Here is a 20,715-nt window from a genome sequence, read left to right on the forward strand (position 1 = left end):
ACCTGTGTTTCTGTGTGCATGGAAAAAATACTTGCTCTGGTGAGTTTTGTACTCTCCAGGTCCCTTGAGCTGGCTATTTAGACATCAAAAATTTGAGTATTAGTATGTAAATAAAATAGAACTTTGTCTTTATCTCAGTGGGAAAAAAGTCTACTGTGACTCAGAGTTTGATACAGGGAAGAACACAGTTCAGGGGAAAATATCTATGCAAAGAAAAGACTTGTCTCAAAGAAAGAAAAACTAATGTTCTTATTTAGTTCTACTTGACAAATTTATAGATCAGAGAGAGGAAGAGGTCATACAGAAAAATTCACATTCCTTTCTTGTCACTCACTTTTCTAGCAACAGTACTAGAAAAAGTAATCTTGAGGTGTTCCTTGAGAAAGACCAGTTTTTTACTTAAATGAGAACACAGCACTGAAAAATGTTGTGATGCTTACCGACACAGATGGATACTTAATCAGACATTGCTTAGAAATGTCATTCTCCTTTCATTGATGCACACATACTGCACTTATTTGAAAAGGCAATTCTGTAAGAACTTCTGTGCTAGATTTTTCTAACAGAAGTTATTTTATTTTCCAGCCACATGTGGAACACACCAGTATGCAGAAGCCATTAAACATCTAACTGTATCCCTATCTGGGAATTTTTAAATCATGGACTCATTTGTAAAGTCATATGATTTGTACACTATAAAACCTCCACTTCACTGAAGAAATACAGAAGGATTTTGAAGGTCAGATTAGCAGAGACAGTCCAGCCTCTCTCATTGCCACTAACAGCGATGGGCTTTATTCCCTAGTCTTTTACTACCCTAATTGTCACTGCACAGTCATAGTCCCTCCTTTGCACCAGAACTGGCTTATCCTTTTGTGGGTAGATTCATTTCAGTAAGTCAACAGAAAATAAAAGAAAATAAGTGCAATTTTCTGCCAGAGCTGTCAGGAAGCAGGGAAAGGAGGGCAAGAACAAACCATCCCTTTAGAAAAAAAAATCCAAATCTGATAAAGTACCTGCTGTTTGGTCTCATCACACCTTAAACTCACAAGTTCTGACTGGACACAGAAGAGAGTACTGAGTGTTTCTTTCACAGCACTGTTTGCTCTGAGACTTTTGAAGATAAAAATTATTAGAAAAAAAAAAAATAAATTCAAACAGAGGTGTCAGTAGCTTCTTAAAGTACAACTATATGTAATATATACTACTGCACAAAGAGTTATATAGAAAATGGAATGCGTGCCCTTCATCTACCAATAATTGGCCACTCATACATACGTCATAACATTTTTGTTTGGTTTGCTCTCAATAAATGTTGTTTATAATTCTATTTCCTACAATGTCAGAAGGAAATTAGTTTCATCCAAACAAATTATAAGGCTTGTGTTAAAGGACAAGCTGCTAACTGATCATTCTCACACTATTCAAGGAGTCGCACACACACACCACCTGAGGCTGCTGTGCTGAGAGTCCCTTCGCAGTGGGCGGCTTCAGTGGGCCAACAGGGGCCCCTTTTGACTCCTTGCTCACACAAACACACTCTTGGGCACACTTCCTCCTTCTTTGGGCTCAACCTTAGGCTTCCTGTAGAAGAGTGTCAGGCATTTGATTTATAAAAAATAACTTAATACAGTGGCACAGCAGCAGGTCAGCTTGAGCTGTGTGTCTCCGGAGAGGGATGCAGAATAAAGAGAATCCTGGAGCAATTATACCCTTATGACTTGTACCTGGTCCTCGTGTTCTTGACACACCTCTTGTTCCAATGGTAATTTTTGGCCTGGCATCTTCTAACACTTTATTGGGTTCTTTTTCTCTGTCCATGCAGACAGGCCATTAACTGTTCAAATCTTGTGGAGTTGCAGCTTTTGCTGACTGTTAGTCTCCTTATCTTCTGGTGCATCTGCTCATCTGTAGAGCATAGGAAACTAAAAAAAGCCCTAGACTAAGGATAAACATTACTTAGCAATGACTAAAACATCGGTGTGTTATCAATATTCTTCTCATACTAAAGACAAAACACAGCTCTGTACCAGCTATTAGGAAAATTACTAAGAAAATTAACTCCATTCCAGCTGAAAACACGTCTAGGTGTAAGTTCACAGCTTGCAGCTGAAGGCTTCAGCAAATACAGCTATTCATGCTAAACAAGTAAAGCTAAGCAAACATGCTAAATCACACAGTATTATAGCTCTATGTAAGTCATTCTACTTAAAACCTACTCATTTAAGCTAGACAACTAATATCTCTCAACAGCCTGAAATACTTAATAAAAACCAAAGCAGCCTAAATTTAATTGTACATTGTCATTTTAGGTGTTACAGAACTGATTAATAATAAAGAATGCCTAGCTTATATGATGCAAACCAGCTCTTTTTCTCAGAAGCTTATTACCAACATATTTCCTCATAACCAGAGTCCAACAGACCACTTCTTTTCCCTGCTTACAACTGTATCACCTTCTTATGCCAGTTCTAGCAACTGTTTAAATGAAAAAAACCACACAATCTGGGTAATAAAGAATTGATTGTAACACACAAGTCCACTTCGTAGAATCTTCTCAAATCGCCTTCCTTACCATTAAAAGCCAACACACGTAATTCAATGAATTCACCAGTGACATTCTTGTACAAATAACCCATACAGATATCGTAGAATCACAGAATGGTTTTGATTGGAAGGGACCATTCTAATCCATATCTCACAGCAAGAAATAAGTAATTTTTTAGTTACTGGTTTAAAACCCCGACAGACCTTAAAGCTCATCTTATTCCAACCCCTTTGCTATGTGCAGAGACACCTTCCACTAGACCAGGTTGCTCCAAGCCCCATCCAACCTGGCCTTGAACGCTTCCATGGATAGGGCAGCCACAACTTTTCTGGGAAACCTCTTCCAGTGCCTCACCACCATCACAATAAGGAATTTATTCCTAATAACTAATCTAAACTTCTCCTCTTTCAGTTTAAAGCCATCACCCTATGCCAAACAGCAAAATGTCTAAATAACTAAAAACTAATCAAACCAAATAATTAGACCTCTATCAGAAAAAACTAATTGGCATCCAAACAAATGTAGAAATACAAAGTCTCTGGACCTCTCAAATGCTGTCTTTTGGACTTGTTCATATCCTCCCCAAGACAGCATACATTCTTTTTTATTTTCTCATAAGTGTCACATATACCCATGCACTTAAAACAACAAAAGTGTGACCAGCACTTGTCTAACTGAACTCAAGACAGCTGACTCAGCTCTGTGTGAATGTGTGTGCACAATGCTCTAGAGCAGATTTTTCATAACACTAAGGCATCCCCACAGGGATACTGTGTAATTTATATAGTGCTCCTTTGAAAATTTTGCCCTAAAGCTGACTCACTGGCATACGATTCTACCTAAGGCATATCTCTGGGAGTGGAGCTGGTTCTTTATCAGATGATTCATAAATCAGGCCTGCTAGCAATCCTAAAGAATAGGACCCTTTGGAACAAAAAAGTAAAATAATTGCAAAGTAAAATAAAAGAATAAAAGATTAAACTAATGCTGTTTCAACTGGTTTTGCATAAATAAAGGTTAAAAATAGGCTGCATATACAAATTATCGAAGACTGAATAAAAATTATATGTGTTAAAACAAAGCTTTGCAGAGCATGCTTTACAACCCTGAAAAGCAACATTTTTCATTGTAAATAAGAAGCAATGCTTTACATTTAAATACAGGTTTTTGCATTAAATTGCTTAATGCATGTATTCTGTTCAAATGAAAAATAACTACCAGCTATAGGTTAGTTCACAAGTCTGCACACAGGCTTCCAGAAAAATTTACTCATTCACCAGCTGCGCTGGAATCTCATAATGAAAAAAAAAAAAAAAAAGAAAAAAACATCACAGTCCTAGTAAAAATAAATTCATCAGTACACAGATAAAAGCACACAAGGTTGGCTGCACTTAGCTTTCTAAAAATCTCATTTCTTTTTCACAGTGAAACCATATTTCTCAAGTGTGCAGCAATTTAAAGACTACAAGCCTCTCTACTCTAAAAATTAGAGGGGACAGCTCTTTATTACTATCTGTTCCTAAAAATTTAAGTGACTCACACTTAGATTTTTCATTATTCTATCGACAAAACCAGTGGCAGAAACCAATGCTAGGAGAGCCATAATTTGTTTCTTTTTCTGCTATATATTAGTTTGCAGAAGATCACACTACAGAGGATCATCATAAGGATATGCCATGTTTTTCTAAGATTTTAACAAATTTTCCCATTTTACCTATCCATTTCTGTTACTCAAAGGAAATGTATTCTATGCTTCCTCTGCTGGTTCATGCTGTTCTATATAAATAAACCTTCTCTTTTCAAGAAATGTTTATCTATTGTTCTACTGTGGTCAATAAAGTAATGCTCACATAAAAGCCACATTTTAAATTGCTTGAGCATAATGGTAATAAATTTAATCATACTTGTCAGATTAAGAACATTTATCTGAAATATCCTGAAAGTAATCAAACATTTAATAATTCACTAATAACTCCAGTTAGCAGATCAAGACAACTGCAGTGTAACATCAAAGTAGTAAAGCTATCTCAGTACTGCAGTATTCATTAGAAAAGGTCTTTTGCTGTCTCTCTGTAGAGAATATTTTATATATTAGTAAAGGCCTGTCTGCACAAACCAGCCTTTGGAATAAGTCGTGATATTAAAGGCTAAAGTCCTTGAAACTTTCCTGCAGAAGAGAGAGTAAAGCAAAACAATATCCTTGTGTACAGGAGAAAAAATGTAAACCTGTGTGTATTAGCCAATAGTAACTTGCTTAGCCTGCAGACCCTGTAGAACCCTATAAAAGGTGTACTAAAGATAGAAATAAACGGCGTTCACTTTTACTTCTGTGAAGGGTCGTGAATAGCTGGCGGTCTCAATATCTCTCAAAAAAATCAAAGCTAGTCCAGCACGGACAGGCACAAATGTACCTTGTTATTGCTGCTATTTGGAAATATTGAAGCAGAAATGAGTGCCATGAGGCACAGGCTGCAGTTACAGGAGCCCTTAAGTTCATCTCAAAGTTCACTGACACTGTAAAGAGACAGAACTGCCAACATGCTGGGGCAGTGAGCCCCCATCAACTCCTTTTGTTATTCGACTTCACAGAAGAAAGCTGTGCACCTTGGCTAGTTGACTGGATGAGATTAGTCAGGGTCCAGAAGGACAGCAAGGTGAGCATTTTGCCCAACAGAAAGCAGCCACAGGCCTGGAGCAAGGGAGAGCATTGGAGATTCATCTGATCTTGCAAAACAGAGCACCAAAACTGCACAACCCTTGACATCTGACTGTCAGCAGATAAGACAGCTGATTTGTCAGGTTCTCTGCAATGTTCCTTTCCAGTAACAGTGTTGCCTACTTAACTGACACTACAACCATCCTGGCTATCTTATCTGCACTCCTGTAGCTCACACAGCAACTCACCAGCATCTCTCCATCTCTTACAGCTATCTAAGAGCTCAAGGCACTGAACTAGAAGTGGTATGGACTTATGACAGCCATTTGGGCAAGATGAGTTACAAGATATTAAGCCACTACAGTTTGTACATTTTTTATGATCAGACCTTTTTACGCATGTAAACGCAGGAAATAAACAAAGCCAACTCTCAGGTATTTTAAAGCTTAAAATACTTTCATTCAATTCCAATTAATGTCTTAGCTTTAAATCATTATCTTCCTGGCATGGAGCAGTAACTTGCTCATTTTATGGTGTGTGGTTTTGATGTCATTTTGTTTTTTGCCGTTTTTTTCTATGTTCTCTGCATTCTTTGCACATGTATTTGTAGCTCTGTAGCCTATTGTATCAGTGACTAGTTTTCCCAGTACTTTTCCATGGCCTTTCTCTAAGCAAAAAGACAAAATAAATTCCAGAGCTCCAAGACCTGGGGCTACAAGACCCCTATGCTTAGTTCTTCCTGGCTACCAAGGTTGAGGAAAACTATTCGAGATACATTTTCATGGACAAAGTACAACTAGTGCTGAAGGGGGCTCCAGAGAAGGGGCTTGACCTGGGGGGGAATTGCACCACCACTTGTCCTCCTAATTGGTGCTTTTTATCAGTTATGTTAATTTCCTAAAACCTATAAAAATGTACTCACCCCTGTGGAGGTGGGCTTTTGTGGACATCTTTCCATAAGTCCCCCTGAAGGCCTTCAAATAAAGATCCACTTTTATATTACCTTACTAAAATTATCTCGAGTTTCATTTCCAAGTTGGGAAAAAGGCAGCAGTTTAAGTCAGGCTGGCAACTAAGCACCATGCATCCACTTGCTCACCACCCCCCACCCCCACCCCAGTAGAACTGGGAGGAGAATCCAAAGTAAAACTTGTGGGTTGAGATAAGAAAAGTTTTATAATTGAAACAAAGTTAAATATAAGAATAATAATAGTAAATAAAAAAGAGAAAACCCATGAAAAACAAGTGATGCACAGTACAGTTACCACCGACTGATGCCAAACCCCATCCACAAACTGTGATTAGCCCCCCTTCCAGGTAACTGCCCCAGTTTATGTACTGGACATCACATTTTATGGTGTGGAATCTCTCTTTGGCCAGTTCGAGCCACCTGTCCCAGCTATGCTCCCTACCAGCTTTTTGTGCATCTCCTCACTGGCAGAGCACAAAACACTGAAAAGTCCTTGACCTGAGTAAGCACTACTCAGCAACAACCAGAACATCAGTGTGTTATCAACATTATTCTCATACTGAATCCAAAACACGGCATTGTAACAGCTACTGAGAAGAAATTAACTTTATCGCTGCTGAAACCAGGACATATGGTCTGGCCAACTGAGAGAACAGGTGACATGCACAAATTCTACAGAAAGGCTGGAAAGGAGCTGTAAGCCAACCAAACCATCACCTTAAGTCATTTTCTAAGCTTTTTTCACAAGCCGCTAATATTATTTATTTGTTTCTTTAATTATTAAGCTCATAGAATAAAATCTAAATATTGCAACATGGATTTGCAGTAGGTATACTACTGAAAAATAAATGGCATCAATACACTAAAGGCAAAGTCATGTTGCATTCAATTTATGAAAATTTGAGAGTAAGATACCAACTGCTGTTGGGCTGCTCTTGCCACCAAACCCTTGATCTTTTCTGACCAGTAATAAGAGGTACCAATTGATTTCAGCATCCACCAGATTGCTAACAATCAATACCACAATCTTTACATGCCTAAAGTGCTCCTAAAGAAGAAAGCACTTGTGACAGTGGTCTCAGGACTCAGTAAACAAGAAGTATAGCTTCACTGGGAGCAACATGCTACCTTCTCACCAAGAAAGCTCACCTGTACCCCTGAACCATACTCAAGAGCACAGCTAGCTCAAGATACCTAACCTTTGAGTCTATATCTTTACAAATCCTAACATTCTCCTCCTTAGTAGAGCTTTCCTAAGAAACTAATGCAATGATATCATGGTTTCATGTCAGGCATATCAACCAAGTCCCACACAGTTGCTCTCTCAGTCATGGAACTGGGGAGAAGATCAGAAGGGTAAAAGCTAGAAAACTCCTGGGTTGAGATAAAGACAGTTTAATAGGGAAACCAAAAGCCATGCACACAAGCAAAGCAAAACAAGCAATTAATTCACTGCTTCCCATGAGCAGGTAGGTGTTCAGCCATCTACAGGAAAGCAGGGCCCCATCACGTGTAAGTCACTTGGGAAGATAAACACCATCACTCCAAATGTCCCCCCCCCTTCCTCCTTCTTCCCCCCCATTTTATATACTGAGCATGATGTCATATAGTCTGGAATATCCCTTTGGTCAGTTGGGGTCACCTGTCCCAGCTGTGTCTCCTCCCAGCCTCCCATGCACCCCCAGGCCCCCTTGCCAGCATGCCAGTACAATAAGTAGAAAAGGCTTTGGCTCTGTGTAAGCCCTGCTCAGCAATAACAAAAACATCTCTATATTATCAACCCTGTGTTCAGCACAAATACAAAACACAGCCCCATACCAGCCACTGTGAAGAAAATTAACTCTACCCCAGCTGAAACCAGCACAAACTAAAAAGAGAAAATTCTTGTAGGACACCACAGCCATAGACAAATGTCTGTGAGCACTGGAAGAATAACAGGGACTGTGGCACAGTCTGTCATGGAAGAAGAAGGAAGCCTGGTAGAGAAAAAGGACAATGCAGAAGAGGGTTAATTTAGAATAAGCTTTTGACAAACAGGTGAAAAAATAGTATGAAGCAAACACAAGTTGGTTCAACAAATAATTAAAAGCTACTTTTTGTATTTAAAAAAAACCCAGAACTGACTAGGCCAAAAGCCAGTTGCATATGCATTATTTATGCCTTTACTATCAGATACTTTCTACAGTATTTACTCCCAGTTGGCAGAGGTGAAAAAATTCAACCTCTACTTCAAGAAGGTAACAGACCAGGAAACAGACATTTCTTTCCCATGACATACAGAAGACTTTGCATATATTTGACTACAGAAATTAAATCATAGTATGTAAGAACATACCAAGCTACCAGCTACAAGAAGAGCAAAAGAAAATTAAAAGGTAGTTTTCAGCAGTACCATGCAAGTACTGATAGGAGGAAAAAGCCCCAAACAAACAAAGGGAAAAAAAAAAAAAAAACCAACCAAAAAACCCCTTACTTATCCTTAAATAAAAGCACCAATTACCCCAAAAATTCTTTTTGCATTATTGGTCTTGATTTAGGAAAAAGTGTCTCGGCTATCAGAGCTTTATTAAGAATAAAAGTAATAATTAGCAACAGGAGACATAAACAATATATACAACTTCCCCAGAAAAAGGGGAGATAAAAGAAAAAAGAACATTAAGTCTGGAGTATTGATTCAATCCCATTCCATTCATTCAACAGTATTATTATTGCTGTAGCTTGATGAGTTTCATACAAACAGTGCAATCCACTACAGGTGTTAAAAAAGCAGAAAAAACCATTTACATCTTGTAAAACAAAAAAGAAGGAAATCAGGTGTCTGTTATCAATCCAACTTTAAACTGAGGTGAGGTCAATAGTTAATTATTGAGGTCTTATGAAATTAACTCTGGAAAGATACTCAATGTATTTCTCTACTTTAGTTTTATGCTATTCAACAATTTCTGGATTTTATTTATCACAGTGAGCAGATCCAAAGCCTGTGAACTGTCTTTAAGATAACTTATTAATAACAGTAATTTGAAACACGGAAAATAAAATTTCACCTTTAAGGCTTTCTAAAAACAATACTCAAAGAAATATTTTTTTATAACTCCTCACAGATTCTGCATAGTGCTGATCAAAAGGTATGTCCTGGTTTAGGGCAAATTTGGGAGGAAATCTCCAAATGGGGTCCCTCTAGAAACCAGATTTAAGCAGACCCTCCCCCAATTGGTTTGGGAAAAGATTTCCTTGGAGAAAAGTGGAAAAAAACTGTTTATTTAGCAAGCAAAGTATTCACAAGCATAAAAACTGAATAATATTAAACAATAAAACCTCTCGCTGTTCTGAAGAGATGGCAAATTCAGAAAGTCCTTTCTGTGAGGTGTAGCTTGGCTTGCTCAGTCTCTTATCAGTCCCTCCGGTGGTGGAATGCAGCATCCCAGGCCCTGGTAGGCCACAGGCATAAGCTCACGGTGTTTTTCTGGGTTTTCAGTCCAGAGCAGGTGTGAACAGTTCCAAGAAAAAGAAAAGCCACAGTACGGGGAACTTCTCTGCCTCAGCTAGCTAAAAACTAACTAAAAAGAAAAGGAGAGCTCTCTCCCGCTGTCTGTCCATGCTGCAGACAACACAGTCCAGGAGAAGGAATGGAGTGACTGCAGTTTCTGCAAACAAACTGCACGCTTCTTTTTCCCCCCTTTCGCTCTCAGAACTGGTCTTAAAGGTGCAGAACTTAATATCTAGCATAAACAGAACAGACAATTGGGGATACAAGCATCATAAAGTCACCCTAGGACAAGGTGTTACCAGCTCTGGAGGAACCACAGCTATTGACAACTCAAATTGTATTTATCAGTAATTCAGCTCATGGGCACTGCTACCCATAAGCCCATTATTTCCCACAATGACAACTTCATTTCTAAAAGACATCTTATTAAACATGAGGAGGCCTCAGGCTACCAGCATTTTATTCAACTTCATTAGGAAATAGCCTCTAAACTCCCCTTATCTTACATTTATTTCCAGCCACAAGTACACGGAATTCATAAACAGCTTCCGGACCTACTCTTTACCAACATTTTTCCCCTATTTTTTTTTTCTTTTTTTTTTGCCAGATTACTTAGAACTGCCTCTGGCCAGATCTGGCATTCCAAGACAGCAAGAATAGAGAGAGTGTGCTTAAGAGTCAGGAGAATTACCAGCTGATAAGAAAGCCACAATACAAGAGAACAGCACTGTCTTAACCTCACCTGGCTATCATGTCAAGTTGCTTCTTTTTATTTCAGAAAGTTTGACAGTACTATTACACAGTAACAGTACATAGAGCACCAACCTCAAACTGGTATAATGAAAATGCAATTATTTCCAATGGAAAACAAATTATTGAAATGGTAATTGCTTCATCGTGCAGACAGCTCATATTATAAAGTCTGGCAGTTATTTCCAGCTCTGCTACTGAGAGTCTTTTGGCCTCTACCCATTTTGGATGAATGGAAGTGAAATCTGCCTTCTCTTAAATAAGTCTTGAAATGCTAATGACCAAGCACCATGAAACAAGACATTAGAGCAGAAACATAGCCAGAAAAACCACTTATCCAATTGAAGTCTGGCTTTTTCTGCTCATTTACATTAAATTTTTAAGCATCAAAGCAGAAGAGCATTGTGCAGGATGCTGCATAATTCTCACTGTAACATCAAATCCACAATCCATATACATTGAAACAAAAATGCTAGCCTGAGTGTTCAAATACTGTCACAGTATTGTCACAGTACAGCTGGCCTGGACTGGACAAAGTAAATCTGACCATAACACAAATCCAATTCAGCTAGCCTAGTTCATGCCTGAACATGTCCCCGGATAAGTTACAGGGGACCCTCAGCCAGACCCATCCAAGCTGAGAAGTAAGCACACCACTGGCCAGGAATCTGGGTGGGGAGAGAGATCTCAGCCAATAGATATCAAGCCCGGGAGTTTTTGAATTGAGTATTTGGGTTCTGAACAATAAAGGAGGCTGTTTGTCTCATGAGCATCTGGATCATGAGTTGTGGAGTTTTCATCTCCCCACCCACGACCTGCATGTTACAAAATACAAGTATTTTTTCTTTTGCCTTAGCTCCAGAAGAAGGTCCCTGTTCAAACAAGCTAGCTTTCTGCCTTGCCTGCTGGACTTCTGACACTTAGGAATTGCCTGCTCCTGTGCCCTTATAGGAGGTAATGTTTAAAAAGTGACCAGCACTGATGGACCCCAGCACTTGCAAAAGTGTTTTCCCAGGGGACCTTACTCACTAGTTCCCTTAGCAACCTTAAGTCTGCTCTCCTCACATCCAGGGTTGAGGTTTTGCTGGCACTTTTCCTTCTGGCAACAGATTTTAAACTTGATTGTTTTGTGGTCACTGGGGTCAAGATGGCCACCAATCACCAGTTCACTCACAAGACCAACTTATATCAATGAGATCTCGGTATATATAACTTGGTCTCATTATAACAAGATCAAGTTGTATCCACTTATCTCCCTAATATTTAGTGTTCAAAACCTCTCATGATTCTCCATTATTTACTCTTGGTAATTAAATCTTATTTTACTTGATTAATCCCCACCTCCTCTACACTGTCAGCTGCCAGTGTGATCTGCTCATTTATGAAATGCACACAAACATCCTTCCTATTTCTCTTTTATCAGTTAGAGCAGGGCTTAGTTTCTGTGTGTTGTGATCACTCTATCGACCTTTCTCAACTGCCTTGTGGTTTGCATCAGGTTCCTTACCTTTTCTCCTCCCTTGACAGTACCCAGTTTAATGTATCCACTCATTTCCCAGGTTGTTTGTGCACTTTAATTTCTACCAGGCAGGCAGATTGCATGCACTTATCAAGAAAAAGCATAAATGCCCTGGCTGTACTGCAGTACACATCATATGCTTGAATGCATAAGACTACAGTCACTTTCCTCTTTCTGATTTCTCAGGAATCTCATTGTACCTCTTCATGTCAACCAGCAATTAGGCTAAAGAGCAAACAGAAATAGTTGACACAATATAATTAAAAAATAAAGTACTTAAAAATTAGTCAGAATTGTTATCCTCATATTTGGGCATAAATACCAGCTGCCCAAACTCACGTACTATCTTCCATTATCCCACCAGTCCCTCCTCCTAATTCCCTACGCAGAATACCATTGTTACTGGTATGTATGAACCACAAAAAGCACTATTTTATTAGCCTTTAACAGCCGCATAATCACCCCCTTTGGAGCTTCTTTTGCCAGGATGAAACTATGCTAGATCACCAGAGCTAAGAAATATTTAGAAAATTATGCTTAAAAATTATTGCTGTCAGACAACTGAGTTTTCCACACTTCATCTCACTGTTTTGGTATCATACATAAAGGGGGGGGGGCAAGATATTTGGGCTTAGAAAACACATAAAGTAACTTAATGACTCCTTAGAGCTTGTTACAAACCTATTTGCTCTGCAAAAACGATGTTACCCTCTTCCCGGGTAACAGAAGATGCACTGTTGTGACTGCCTGACTTTCAGGTCTTATATCATAGAAATGGTCATTACAGGTGTTAACTAAGGCAGGAGAACCATAAGATGAAGACCTCAAAAGAGTACCATACTCAGTTTCCATCTCAAGGTCAAACATTACATTTTTAATAGACTTAAGCAACATAGGATACTTTAAGGGAAACATTTTAAACTTAATGTTTGTTTGCTGTTCTAAGGGGAGAGCTATTACTGTTTGGACTTAAAACTTTAGCTTGAAAACTGAGAATAGGCTAGCCCTTACCTATAAGTGAAACTATTATTTGGTCTTATGGTCTTGACAAGTACCAGAAGAGACTTAAAATCAAATAAAATCTTTGGGAGTGGGAATTAAGAGAAATTTTACATTTTTAAAGATATGCTCAAAGGTTCATTCATTTTTAAAAGCTAGAATTACCTGACAGTGAAAAAAAAAACCAAAAAACAAACCACAATACCAAACAGGACTGACTTATGCCATAGAATCTCTATAGATAAGATTTTTTTTCCAGCCTTTGAAACAGTTAGGTACTTTGTGCTGGTTTAAAGTGTGTAACTAGTTACAACCAAGACCTTGTTTAACTAAATTATTAACTATGGTTTCACAAAGGTACCTACAAACTTTAAGACAAGTTGCCTTGTTCTGCTATTAACAAACTAATACAAAAAAATAAAATAAAGGCAAATAAAGTTTTAATATTGGAATTGGGGTAATAGTTAAATTATTCCAAGTCTCCTCAGACTTTTTCCTTCTAAAAAGAAAAAAGTAGCACAGTTAAATTTTACATTTTCCACGTATGACTGTTGCTCAAAGCCACAACTGCAACCTAGATATTAGGAGCTCAAGGAGAATTCAGGCTAGATAAGCAACGAACAATTTGGAACTTTTTTCCTCATAAAATATAGCTTCCCACAAAGTAAACGAAGAAGAAAAAAAAAATAGAGAAGCATAAAACTTAAGCAGTTTACACCTCTTGTTTTTCAAAGGGTTTTTCTCCAAACAGCTAACATGATCTCACGGCACTTTACAGATTTCCCAGGAAAGACTAAGTGGTCAAAGTTGCTTCCAGGAGCTGTGGTGAGGCTTTTATCCGCTGATTCCAGACAAGGTTAGAGCTGAAAAGCGGCGGCTAGGCTGGATCCCGCGGTCCCAGTACTGGGCCGGGTCGGGCCGTGATGGAGATCACTATTACCAAGGCGGTCAGTACTGAAAGCTCCCAACAGACCCCCACGTTTCCCTGAAAAGCCCACGGCCGAAGCAGATGATACACAACGCGGGCCTTCCCGACCCTAATGGGACCGGGCCCCTGAAGTGTACCCTCCCGCCTCCGCCAGCCCCGGGGGAGGGTGAGGGGAGTGCGAGGCCAGTATCCGCCTCTCCCGGGGCTCCTCGCCGTCTCCCTCCCACGCGCAACCGGGCTAACGGCAACGGCTACGACGCCCCTGCGGCTGAGGCAAGGCGGCCCGGCCCTACAGAAGCGTGGAGTGGGCGAACCCCAGCCGCACCGGCCCCACTCACCTGGACACCGCAAGGCCCCTCCTAGCCTCCACTTGGGGGATAGGAGCTGGGGCATGGGCAGCCGGAAGGAGCTGGGTCTCAGCCGCGCGGACGCCACTCCACGCCCCCAGCGCCAGAGAGAATGTCACCGGAGGCCGCAGGGCTCTGCATGTGGCGTCACTTCCTCTTTCCGCCACAGCCAGAACAACTGAGAGCCGCGCAGAGCGGCCGCGGAGCCCGTCAGCACCACCCCACGGGGCAGAGTGATCGAGGCCCCGTCCTCTCCATCCCCACCCTCAAGCCCTAAGGGGAGCGGAGGGTGGGGGTTCGCCAGTGGAGGAGTGTGTACAGTAAGCACAGTAGTCGGAGCGACTCACCAAAGGAAAAGCTGAGGAGGAAGCTGAAGGAAACAAGAAGAAAGAAACGTCTTTCCCTGGCGCAGGGGCCGGGCGACGAAGAGGGCTGAGCTCGGAAGAGGCACTGAATCCGCTCTCCCCGATCTCTTGTCCAATGCTCCTTCTTCCTACAACACTGATCCTGGTGATCCTGCCTCTGCACTCCCTGAGATCAGAGACCCGGGGACTGGGTTGGGGAAGGTTAGGTGCCATTAGGGCGACATTGTAATGCCTACATTAAACATCTTTCTGATGTTTCTTAATCAGGGTATTTAGCTTTGCATCCCTGGGGTATATATGTTGCACAACTGCACAATATATTGCAGATAGTGCTCTGCAATTTGAAAACATGGCAGCAATCAGTTCAGTATAGTTCCTAATTTCTGATCTGGACCTACAAATGCCTGGGAAATCCAAGTGTTAAACATGCATCATACAACAGAGGCACCCTTGGAGGATCCTGATCCTCCACAGCCACTGCTTCTAGCAGTCATAGGGTTCGTAGTATAGAAATATGTGCATGCATCTACCTGCATCACCATCCAAATCATATACATTGACTTAGAAAACACTGACATCTGTTATAAATCCATATTGTGATATTGGCTTTCTCAAGTATTAAGATGAATATTATATGTTAAATGCTTTTTGGCTATGTCTGTACTTTTTCTCTTGATAGCAAGTTTTAGGCGTAAAGGAATTTCATGGTGTCCCTCTGTACAAAGCAAAAAAACCCCAGAGGGCAAAGACAGTGGGGCCCAGGCTGTTATCAGCGGAAAGACAATGGAGCCCAGACTGTTATCAGCAGCAGAACATGGAGACCAGCCTGCTATCAGCAGCTGGGACCAGGCCGTTGACAGCAGAAGGACATGAAGCCCAGCTGTCATCAGCGGCAGGATGAGGGGCCCAGACTGTTATCAGCACTGACTGCTTGCAGAGAAACGAAATCAAGCTCAAATAAAATGATGATCAGCAAAAATAAAAACCATACAGAGCATGCTCTAAAAAGGCAAGTTCAGGGTGTAACCATGCAAAATGCTTCTTAGAAAAGTTTGAATATGCATTAAACCCTCACAGCAGGAGGGGATAAAAAGGATGATCCAAAGATATCAGGTGTGTTCCTGGCAACACACCAGGGCACCCAGCCGTTTTAACCCTTTGCTTTATTTTCTTTGTCTCCTAATTGTCTTTTTGTTTATATTAAACTTTTTATAATTTATTAAGAAAGTGAACCTCTTTTTTCACACATCACATACTACCTCAGAAGAATTTATCATATTAGGAGAAATAAGAGACAGATTAAGGTAGAAGCAGAGCTACATAGTCAGGAATTCATGAATATTTTTTAAAACTACTTTGCAAGATACTTCTCACTGTAATAAATTATTGTTTGTATTAAAAATTCGAAGTATATAAATAAGACAAATGTGTTTTGCAATGAAAATATGAAATGTAAAAAGGCCTCTCCTCAGAGCGGAACGGGGCTCTCTCCGAAAAACCACTGATTGCCAACAACACCCAGATAACGAACTCAGGCAGGCCCATCAACTCGAACAAACAGACAGGACACGGACCATCAGGAAGACAATGGAGCTGGCTCGGGAAATTATCTGCCTCCGGACCCGAGCAACGCCCTGCAGATTCCTGTAGGAAAAAAACTGATCAACGAAAGAAAGACAAGCTCCAAAAGATAGGCTTTGCCAGACCTGAACATCCCGGTGTTGAAAAGGCAATCAGGAAAGACAAAAGGGAAAAGCACGGCCGAGATATCCATCGGCACCAGCCCGGATTCCACCGCTCTGCCATGAAAACCTAACGTTGCAATACATACAGAATCTCCTTTACATATGAGGAGATTCTGTCCGGACACTAGTTAATGTCATTATTCCATGTCAGGAAATCCATTCACTGGACAATCAAGGACACTTGGTGAATGGAACCTGCTTGGAATTTTCGCCTAAGGACAGAAAATCCCTATAAAAACCGAGGCTTGGGAACCCTCGATCGTGGATTTGGGAAACCTATACCTCTGGTGTAGACCCTGTCCACCCAGCGCTGCGCTGATCTTTTTATTGTGGGTTTTTATCGCTGTTTCGCTTGTTGTTGTTTATTAATAAATTTCTCTTTTTCAATTCATATCACGAAATTGCCTTTGCATTTATAACATCACCAAACATGTAAAATCTTCCTTTGCAAGAGCATCAGCACCAGTGGTGCAAGCAATATTGGCAGTATCAGCATAAGCAGGAACACTCAGGGTGCTAATGAAATCTCCACTCAAGATAAAACCTGCCCTGCATGAGGCTGCTGGGGGCTGTAACCCTGCTGCTCTGATTTCTTAGGTAGCTTTAGTTATGCACTGCCAACAAATAACATCAACCTCCAGGTAAAAAACAATGTTCACTTGAAGCAGAGAAATTAAGAATTAGGAATTAAGCATAAAGAAATGCTTGACCAGAAAGGAAGGGGGGGGGGGGGGGGAGTGGGACAAAAAGGGAAGGGGGCTGACAAAAAAAACCAACCATACACTGCTCCACAAGAGCAGGGAAAGGAGCGAGAGTGAAAGATAAGATAAAGAGCTAGAATACACAAACAGGATACAAGGACAAAGGCACCACAGGATAAGGGGATTCTTTGGACCCCTGAGCTGGAAGTAACTGTATCAAAGTCCAAAAGGTGGTCAAAAGACTAAAAGGAGCATGCGTGAAAAGACAAGGTGAAAAGTTTAGCTAAGGAGAAAATTGCTGACCTCATCCCAAAGACCCCTCCCCAGACGACCACCGAACTGACCAAAAATGAGCAGTACGCAGCCACCAAGGAGCATGGAGCTAATTTTAATATGAAGCAAGGACAGGCGGGGTTCAGAAATGGATATGTATTAGGCGTATTGTGTAACCCTAGTTTGTCAAGGATAAAAAGAAAAAGCCAAATCTCAAAAGTGTGCATGCTTTCGGAGGAGATATCCCCATGCACCTCAGCGCTGAATAAATTCATACCTACTCTTATAACTACTCTGCAAGTTATAGAGTTTTTCTATCCACATATCCCACTGTTCTGGTAAATTTTAAAAGCTTTAATAAAAAAAAGACGATAGGAGACAAAGACAATAAAGCAAAGGGTTAAAATGGCTGGGTGCTTGGCACTCTGCCAAGAGCACACCGGGTGTTTTGGAAACACCCTTTATATACCATTTCTATTGCATCAACTTGATGCATATTCATAGACCTTGATGCATATTCAAAATTTTCGATTAACTAGTTTACATTTTCCAGGAACTTTTTAGCATGGCCACTCCTTGGGTCCACCTTTTTAGATCATGTGTATTTATTGCCTTGTGGTTTTAATTCTTTTCTTATTACCTCTTATTTTGGGCCTTGGCTCCATCTCTCCACAGATGGTGAGTGTTGATAATCAGCAGGGTCCCCATCATCTGTTCATTGAATGTAATCCTAACTAAGCAAACAGTTCAAACATACATATATCAACTATTACACCAAAGCCATTTTAACATTATACATATAGCATTCATCTTAATAATTGTGAAAAGCTAATATTGTAATACGTATTTATAACACGTTTATCACTTTTTTTGCAAAGAACAACAACTGAAGGAATTAGCAGGCTGGAGGTGTCATGAATAAAATCTCTCAAGAAATCCACCCCGGTTAAAATACTGTGTTTAGTTATGTACAGTTAATGTTCTTATCCCCTTTGTAAACCTTGTACCCCTTGTTCACTCCAATGGCTATTAGTAATGTTAATTACTTACCAGTTTCTGAAGTGTTTTAAAGGTCCTTATGAGACATTCCTGTACCCTTTCCTTTACTTCCCTGCTACTATGTAACAAAGCTGCTCCCATGGGGGCTGGGTCAAACTAACAAAAGCAACCGATTAGAAAGGTATGCCACAGAATGAGGCAACTCCCATGGATGCTGTGTCACACTAGAACAAAGAAACTCCCAGGAAGCTGTGCAACCAAGTAATATGCAAACTAAGGCATGCAAGACACCAAAACAACGAGCTAACAGAGGAATAAAAGGACAAGGAAACATATTCTAGCAAGCTATGATGAAAGATCATTTCCCTGCATCACCTAAGCCTGATTAGAAACCATCTTCCTCCATCACCATGACCTAAGAGGACTGGAAAGGACTGACACCCGTAGATGGCAACCCAGAACAACAGGCCTCCTGGCTACTCTCATGAGGATGGAAGTCCCTGCTCTGCAGTGTGTTCTGCAAATCTGAATTGTACCTCCTCCTTGGAGCTGCCAGTGTGGGAAGAGCCATGGTGCAAGCAACCCCTCAGGCCCCCCACCCCAAGAGCTGAATCCTAATAAAGGCATCAAACAGGAGTCTTGTCTCCTGGCCAATTTCTTTCAGTTGGGAGCTCGACTGGGATAGCCACGCCCACTGAGTGACCGCTGCCTGGACCAGACCCTCTACTACCGTGGTTCCAGACTCCCGCGAGGGGGCTGGCCAGGAATGAGGGGAAGCGATTGGATAAAGAGAGTTTGAGGCGTCTCGGCTGGCCAGGAATGAGGGGAAGCGATTGGATAAAGAGAGTTTGAGGCGTCTCCCTTAGGAAAACTCCGGGCGGGTGGAGGATATAATTTGGTGTGATGACCTGCAGACCCCAAGTAGGCCTGGGCATGTAGGGACTTGGGGAGGTGTGAGTCACGCTCAGGGGAGTGCCGGGAGGGGGAGTGTTGCCGCTGATGATGAACAGATCACACGGACACAGGTCGAGGTGTGGTGAGAGAAAGAGAGAGTTTATTTTTCCCCCCAGGATTTATAGGCTCCTGACCACGGCCAGGGATTGGATGGTCAGGATAACACTTTCTCACTGCACTGGCCATGAGAGATGTCCATCACAAGACGTGTAACAGAAAGAATGTACACATATCTATGTTTACAGTTACTGTCCTGGGAAAGTCCTTAGAAAACTATGTTAGCAAGCTCAGAAGCTGAGTTTTCAGGGCGACATCTCACCCTTTTTGGTTCAATAAAAAGAAAAGAAAAATAAAAATTAACAAAGAAACTAGCAACATTATAAACAATCAAAATAATAAATAATAGAAAAATACAATACTCCATACAATCAGAAGGCTGTAATTTCAGGCTGATATCTCACCCTTTCGTTATTACAAAAAAAACTTTTTTTTTTTTTTTAAAAAAACAGAAAAACAACAAAACTCAAAAAAAATAAATGAAACAAATGTCCAACATCAACACCTGCTTATGGATGGCTCCCAATTTGGTCACAGAGGCAGAATCCATGGCCAAATTGAAAGGTGCCTGGGAAAACCTATGAAATGCTATGACAGCAGCCCGTAATTCCATTAATTGGGCTGATCCAGCCTCATGACTCTAAAAAAAACCAAAAAAAAAAAAACAAACCAGCGACATCAATGGAAATATTAATGTAAGAAACTTGATGAGCAGAAACTGCTCGCAGAACCTCCTCCAGCATCTACTGTGCCTCTGGGGTCAGTGTCAGAGGTGACTTTAAAATCAGAGTCCCCCTTTAATAGACCAAACAAGGGAGACAGTTCTGTCATGGTCAGTCCCATATAGGGACACAACCATGTAAAAGTCCACTAATATTTGGACATCATTCATGCAGTGTCTGCACTGAATGCAAAAAAAATAATTGCACCTCCAAATGCAGGACTGTTTGTCCCAAAATCATTTTTACCCTCAAATAATTTCAAGGGAGGTTGTAGAGACAAGCAGCAGGAAACTGCTTGCAAACTCCAGAGTGGGCTAGAGCCCCGTATCATCGGCAAATGCCGGCAAATTTGCATGCCTTGTGGCAAAATCTCCATTGATATCTCTGTGTGGGCTCAGCATTAATGATAGCTGGCACCAGAAAGACAAATTTTGGTCTGTCATCGGGATGCAAAGGAATTGTAAAGAAACAATCCTTCAGATCCACGATGAGGACTAGCCAATCAGCAGGAAACATGGCAGGTGAAGGCATGCTAGCCTGCAGCATCCCCATGCTTTCCATCATAGCATGAACTTCCTGGAGGTGTTGTAGCAACCTCCATTTCCCAGACTTCTTCTTGACATATAAAACAGGAATGTCCCAGAGACTGGTTGAAACTCCAGATCACTGTGATCCAGCTGTTCTTGCATCAAGTC

General features: G+C 40.9%; 1 protein-coding gene across 9 annotated transcripts in view; it reads right to left on the minus strand.

Annotated features, from left to right (window-relative positions):
* Window positions 1–14,337, minus strand: part of LOC131591642 (protein ARK2N-like) — a 108,303-nt gene extending 93,966 nt beyond the window's left edge. For all 9 annotated transcript variants that reach the window (XM_058862563.1, XM_058862555.1, XM_058862559.1 and 6 more), the window contains exon 1: window positions 14,196–14,337. The gene's annotated coding sequence lies outside the window, so the exon portion shown is untranslated. The remainder of the gene's footprint in view (window positions 1–14,195) is intronic.
* Between the last annotated feature and the right edge of the window lie 6,378 nt (window positions 14,338–20,715).

This window comes from Poecile atricapillus, chromosome W (assembly GCF_030490865.1).
Source record: "Poecile atricapillus isolate bPoeAtr1 chromosome W, bPoeAtr1.hap1, whole genome shotgun sequence".
NCBI lineage: Eukaryota > Metazoa > Chordata > Aves > Passeriformes > Paridae > Poecile > Poecile atricapillus.